A 7,383-nucleotide genomic window follows, 5' to 3' on the forward strand; every position below is an offset into this window, starting at 1 on the left:
TGGTCTGGGAGCCAAGCTGTCCCCACTCCCCTGAGTACCAGGTATGGGACCTTGGACAAGGTCTTTAATCTCTCTGTGATATCAGTTTCTCCATCTGTAAAATGGAGACACTAATAGTAGTCCCTATCTCATAGGGTTGTTGTGAAATTAGATTAATTCATCTAGAAAAAGCATGAAGACTACAGTTGTTTGCCCTTATTATTCATCTTGTGAACACAATGAAGGAGGCGGAGACATCCTTTGGGGTTGTCATAAACTCTAATTGTTCCAATAACCAGGCCTTTCATTAACCCCGGGAGCACTTTTGTTTGGAGCCTCCAATGGCTGACTAGCATCCAGGCACAGAGCATGTATGTCACTGACTATATCCTCTCTCTTCTGATACTATGAAGGAGATCAGATTGACCTGTACAAGACCCTGATCCCTGGTACTCCAGGAGTCAGGCATTGTCCAAAGATCAAAAATGCAGCAACCCAAGCTCTCCATTGAAAATGTACACGAATGTATAAGGTCAACTGACCGCTGAATTACTACTCCTGTGGTTCCTCACAAACATTTTTGTCTCTCCTCTGCCCAAAGGCTGTACAGGCCATTGTCAGGCACTACAAAAGCTCTTTTGAAAAATCTGCGTTGGAAGAGAATGACATTGTAGTAGATACAAGGCAGCATGGAGCGCTGGAGTGAGGGCAGGGACTTGGAGTCAAACTTTCCTCTAAAATCAGTGAAGCAGTCTGCTTCCACAAAGCTTCACAGCCTTGGAAACCCTATGGGGCAGTTCAACTCTGTTCTATAGCGTCGCTATGAGTTGGAATCGACTTGACGGCAGTTGGTTTTTATATGTATCTTTCTATATACACTTCGCTGATTTTGCTTCTCTAGAGAACCCAGCCTACGACGGTAACTACCCTGCGTAGTTCCCTAAAATTAATCACTAAAGTCTCTTTCAGTTCTTCACTATTTGCCTTTTTTAAAACATTGGCATCTCTTTGTAGAGGGGGCTCAGGATGACCGACTGACGTTTTCTGAAGTTGCCAAGAGATCAGTGGATTCAAGAGTGGATGGCATTCAGCAATTATTTGTGGTTCGATAATTATGGAAATCAACGTGTGCTCTTTTCTTAAACATATCCTTTGTTCAAAATGCCTGATGTAGTAATAACAACTTGCTAACATGATTCCAGTAACAATGAAAAAATAGTCATCTTCCCTTCCTCCTTCCTCCTTCCTCCTCCCTCCATCTGTGTACATCTCAATAAAATAGGCAAAGTTATAGTTTGACAGGAACAACAAAATGGGACTATAAATCCTGGGAATGCAGATATCCTCTTGTCTAAATTAGCTATCATAAAGATACCAGGGCTAATAATATTATAGCAATACCAGTTGCCATCACGTTGATCCCAACTCATGGAGTCGCCATGAGTGTAAAGTAGAACTATTCCGTAGGTCTTCAAGGCTGTGATCTTTCTGAAGCAGATCACCAGGCCCTTTTCCTGAGGTGCCTCTGGGTGGGTTTTAAGAGCCAATCTTTCAGTAGTCAAGTGCTCAATCATTTGTGCCACCCAGGGAAGCCATATATTTATTGCTCAGCCACTAGTGTAAGTATTATGCTAAAATCCAAAAACATCATTTTTGGGCATCAAAACAGCCTTACGCAATAGGTAGCATCTATCTGTTTATATGGACCTCTGCTGGAAACGAAGTTCCTGGAAGTTATGAGGCTGAGTGAAGGCCTGGAAGGGATTTGGGCTCAAATCTGAAGGCTTTGAAGTCCATGTACTCCAGAATGCAATAGGGAGTGATGAAAATGTCGTTTGTTTATAAACGTTAAAAAATTGCTCATGAGTTCTCTTGGGATTCATCTGTCTTCATAGTGTTTATTCTCTTCTGCCATCTCACCTCAGGGAAAGAAGTTAACATGTGTGTTCTATCCGTAATCAGATTTTCATATCTTCTTCTCTCTCCCTATCTTTTTTTCCCCCTGATGTGATTCAAATGGAAATTCTAGAGTCCTTTCTTACATCACTGCTGAAAATCTGACTCAGAAAGTCTTCATCTGAAGGGAGCATGAATCTCACTGTGAAAAATCCTTTAGACACCAGTTTTCTCTACACAGCTGAAAATACTGTTACGATAGGATGGCTGTACTACAAGTAAACAAACATCCTGTAAAGAAATTCAACTTGTCAAAACTGGCTGGTTAAATAAGCTTGGAACCATTATTTGGATAGCAATCTTCAGTTTTATAGGTCTTCGAATGACCTCATTGTTATAAGAAAGGAGTACATCGGGTTTCCTTATCCATCAGGGAAGTCCTACTCTCTGTGTGTCAGATGACTCCGAAAACACACGAATGTCTTCCATGCTGAAAGGTTCTGGATTTTCTCCATCCAGTGTCCTTTAGAGCTCCGTGTCAAGGCAACATCATCCAAAGTCCACTCCTGACCGGAGACACTGTCTCCCTCTCCCTTCGTCTGGGCATCAGATCCTTTACCACATGCTGAGGCTTCCCCCTTTCTTTTTTATTCAGAAATGTGCTAAACGTACTGCCATGGAGTCATATGGGATCACCAGTACCTGCAATGCGATCCTCTTCCTGTCAAGAAGCCCGCACCCTCATTGTCCCCCCAAACAGAATATCGCCTGGATGTGAGGCCCAGCAAGCACCACCTGGAAGCTGCTGGGGGAGGAGGCAAAGATGCACAGCCCTTCGTTCTTCTTACAAGGTTTCGTTGGGAAAAGGCAGTGAGATGGGAGCATTTTCGACACTGGACTCCCGGGAAGGCCTTACCAGTCATAACCCCTTCAATGCTGTACCCATTCTTCCTGTCCTCGGCCAGAGGTTCTCAACAAGGGTTAGGGGTGAGTTTGTCCCTCGCTTCCAGGGGATATTTGCCAATGTTGGGAGACATCTTTGGGTGTCACACCTGGGGTGGTGCTTCTAGAATCTAATGGATAGAGGTGAATTAAAAAAAAATTAAGAATTATCTAGCCCAAAGTGTCAATACTGCCACTGTTGTTGAAAAACACTACCCTAGGCCTAGCACCAAGGAGACAGGATGAACACGGTGTCATCTCTTCCTTCCTAACCCATAAGATACTTATTAAGTGCTTTCTATGCATCCAACATTGTGCTCAGTATCAAGGGAGATTCAAACGAAAGTCGCTGGATTTAGAAAAGGAATGAAATGTGGTAGGTAAGAGCATTAACTCAGGAGCCAAACTTCCTTGGTTCAAATCCCAGCTCTGTCACTTATGAGCTATGTGAATTTGGATTAGTTCCTTAGCCTCTTTGGGCCTCATCTTCTCATCTGTAAAGAGTGGCTAACAATACTACCTACATTATAAGCTTGTTGTGATGATTAAAGGGATTATTATACGTAAGGAGCTTCGAGCAGGCCTAGCACATGAATCAGCTGCAGTCCAGTTGACTCCAACTCATGGCAATACCACGTGTGTCAGAGTGGAACTATGCTCCATAGGGTTTTCAATGGCTGATTTTTGGGAAGTAGATCACCAGGCCTTTCTTCTGAGGCACTGCCGGGTGGACTCGAACCTCCATGCTTTCACCTAGCAGCTGAGTGCATTAATCATTTGCACCACCCAGAGACTCTGGCCTGGCACACAGTAAGCAGTATTTAAGTTTCTCTCTTCTTCTCTCTCTCAAGACATTAGGGGGCCTGGTTCCCCACAAAGAAGGAAGACCTGGCAGCAATTCGTTTTATAGAAAAGAGTACAGTGTTACGCTCCAGTTCTGGCTTTGTTAGGCACCTTGGCTAGATGACTCACACATCTCAAGCCTCGATTTCATTATATGCAAAACGAGTATGCTGGCCTGCCAAACTTAAGGTCCCTGAGAAGATAAAATGACATAATGAATGTGAAAACAATTTGAAAAAATACTATCACAGATTTGATTACATTTCATGTTGTATATTTTACATCTTCCTGCATTCCCACAAATCCTCCAAAACTTAAATATATAACACCTAACAACACAACAACATGTGTATATATATATCTCCACCTCCTTGAAAAATATTGAACTGGAAAAGCTTAACTTATTTGAAGTCCTCTCATTTATTCCTGGACCTAGGCCAGTGAATTAAATTAATTTTCAACACTTTGCTAGGATGTTTTCAAAAAGTCACAATGATAATTTCTTGTTTTAAGACATGGGGGAGGTTAAATAAAATATGTCATTATTTAAGGAAATTTGTTAAGGGCCTTCAGGAGAACAGACGTCTGAACAAGGGTCATTTAGGGAGTGGGGGGCCAAACTGAACAAGAAATAGCTTCAGACATAGCAAGGGTGTGAGGTCCAGCAGTGAGGTGAATTACTTTATATGGTGCTTCTAGCCAAAGTCTTTGTGACTCCCATGAAATAATTGGGTGAGACTGTGCAAATGTGGTGCTTGTGGCCCACCAAGGGGATTGGACAGCTTGCTGCTAATGTAAATAAGGCCATGGAACCTGTTATAGTTAAGGCTATGTGTCAACTTGGTTGGGCCATGACTTTCAGTGGTTTGGCAGTTATGTAATGATGCAATTTGGCAGGTATGTAATGATGTAGTCAGCCTCCATTTTATGGTCTGATGTAATTATCCTCCATTTTGTGATGTGTTATAAATCCTAGCCTCTATGCCTGCAGTTTTGGTCCCATTTGGGAGTGAGTTATTTGTTATATTAATGAGACACGATTAGGGTGGGATGTATCTTGAGTCACCACCTTACTAGAAGGTGTGACTCAAGTCACTACCCTTACCACTCTTATTCAAATCACACCTTTGCATCGCCTTGCTCAAGTACGGAGAGTTTTCTTGAGGGTATGGTCTGCATCCAATATATACATGAATCCTCTGGCAAAGCTCTCTCTCTTGTTCCGAATCCTCCACCTGGCCTGTCATCATCTGACCTCTGGTTCTTGGAACTTGAGCCAGCAGCTTATTGTCTGGTCTGATTCACCAGCTTCCAAAGCCTTGTGAGTCAGCAGCCTGTTGTCTGACCTGCTGATCTGGGTTCGTCAGCCCCTGTAACCAGGTGAGTCAGGAGAAACCTCCAGCCTGACATGTGACCCATGGATTTGGGACTTGCCAGCCTCCACAACAGCACGAGCTATTTCCTTAGTGGTTTGTGAGTTCTGTGAGATGTTGCAGAGAATTACAGAATCCAAAGACGGCAGGGAGAGTACTGAGGGGAGGAGTAGTAGTTGATGTTACAGATGATGGGGTGGTAGAGCAGTCTGGAAAAGTTGGAAATTTGGGACATCTTTAACCTCTGCCTCATAGAAACCGGCTTTATGCTGGCCTTTCTAAAAGAAATTATTCATTTAGGTCCTCAGACAGGCTCTGTCTTTTTGTTTTCCAGCCTCTGAGCCTAAAATGTGGGGCTTCCCCTACATCTTTTAGTTCTGACGGGAATTGCTCATCTTAGTTTGACAACCGGACTTGGACCTGCTGTGGGCCTAACCTCACTTCCTGCTGTGTCATCTGCATGGAGCAAGGCCCAGGTTCAGACAAGCAGAGTGATTTCCAAATCCACAGCCTTTCTCTCCCTTCCTCTCTCCCTCCTTAAGCACATGCTGTTTTTTGTGATCCCTAATCAAGAAAACACTTCAGTTACACTGCATTTACAACACCAAAATCACTGACCAAAATCAATGCATTTCCTTCACTGTAGGTGAAAGGGGCTGTCAAAATGCATCACAGTGGACACACAGCCACATCATAAAGCTCTCGATAGGAATACCAGAGAGGGGGAGCATAGCCCCTTGTAAAATTAATTGCTCCAATTGGAGATTACAGAGTATTAAGTGAGAGTAAGTCCTATGCTGTGACTGCTGTAGTCCCTGTTCTGCCAGGATGGAAGACGGCCTGCTCCAGGGACCCCTGCCCTTCTCCGGTGTTGAGTTTACTTACATTAGACCTCTTTCGCCACCACTGCACTCCTCCCATTTGTCTGTTTGGTCATCACAGTTCATAGATGGGGTCAAATATGGTAGTCATTGGGGATGATTTAACAGACCCATGGTGCAACTTGGTATTGATGTGGACAAAAGCCCATGGCCATCAAGCACACCGGTGGGGCAATAATAGGCGGGATATCTCAGTTTCAATATCTGAATGCTTGTCATTCTGCATAATGAAGGCTGCCATCTCATGAGTGTGTTCTTTGGGGGACTTCTCCCCCACAATCTTCACTCCTTACTTCTTTTACAAACTGATCTGTCTAGGTGTCCTGTGAAAGTGGGGTTAAACTGAACTTCCCATCCAATACGTAACATGATCCCCACTCAAAGCAAAATCAATCTTTATTTGTCATTTGCCCCAGACGCCTAGAAGACTGTATCATTACATTTGCACAAGTATGGTAATTTGCACATGGCCCCACCCCCAGGGGTAAGAAACTCTGCCACAGGATCTAACTGCACAGTGACCTCTCAGAGTTTCCATTAAGATACTGGAAGGGTTTTCGCTTCAATTTATCCTCTGGCTGACTCAATTCTATGTCTTAGACAATGGATGCTTTTATGAAGAAAATGTTCTTGGCTTGGAAATCTTTATTTATTTATTTTTTTAGAGTCCACTGCAAATGTAAAAATTGATTTCCTTTGCTGCTTTTTCTTAATTCCAAATAATGCTGTGTGTACTGCTGCTGCCTTAAGGAGCAGGAAGGCCATAATTTACCAGATGTGAGGCTATTAGGCCTTCATTTCCTGAAGCAATGAATTAGCAACTCTTTTTCCCTGTCACAGAAAATCATCACCAAAATAGTCCAAGACACAATGGCAAGTCCAATTAATGTTTTGTTTCTTCAACAGGATCCAGCTGAATGATGAATTGAGTTAGCAAGAGGCAAATTGGGGGAGGCTGCTATAAACACTATTTTATATATTCCATATCATAAAAGTTTCAACATTACAGAAGGATTACCCTTTTCTGCTAGTCTAGGTGAAAGATCACAGACAATATCTTTGATTTTGCTTGTTCCAAGACTCTGGAAGAAGAGACACAAATTTCATTTTTTAAAAACTACCAGAAAGACAAAATTCAAGGACGCAACAGTGTTCTTTGGCTGGAGTTCCATATTGGGGGCAAACAGTAAAACTCAAGTCAAGAATTCTGAGTCTTTAGAGCAAATCTATTAAAAATGTGAGAAGAAAAGTACAAGTTTATTTTACCTTTTGTTGTTTGTTAGCTGCTATCGAGTTGGCTCCTGTCATGGATTGAATTGTGTCCCCCCAAAATATCTGTCAACTTGGCAGGGTCATGATTCCCAGTATTGTATGATGTGTACCATTTTGTAAATCTGATGTGATTTTCTTAAGTGTTGTAAACTCTATCACTATGATGAGGTTATACTGATGAGGTTTACAAGGTTAGA

Source organism: Trichechus manatus, unplaced genomic scaffold (genome assembly GCF_000243295.1).
Source record: "Trichechus manatus latirostris isolate Lorelei unplaced genomic scaffold, TriManLat1.0 scaffold00039, whole genome shotgun sequence".
Classification (NCBI taxonomy): Eukaryota; Metazoa; Chordata; class Mammalia; order Sirenia; family Trichechidae; genus Trichechus; species Trichechus manatus.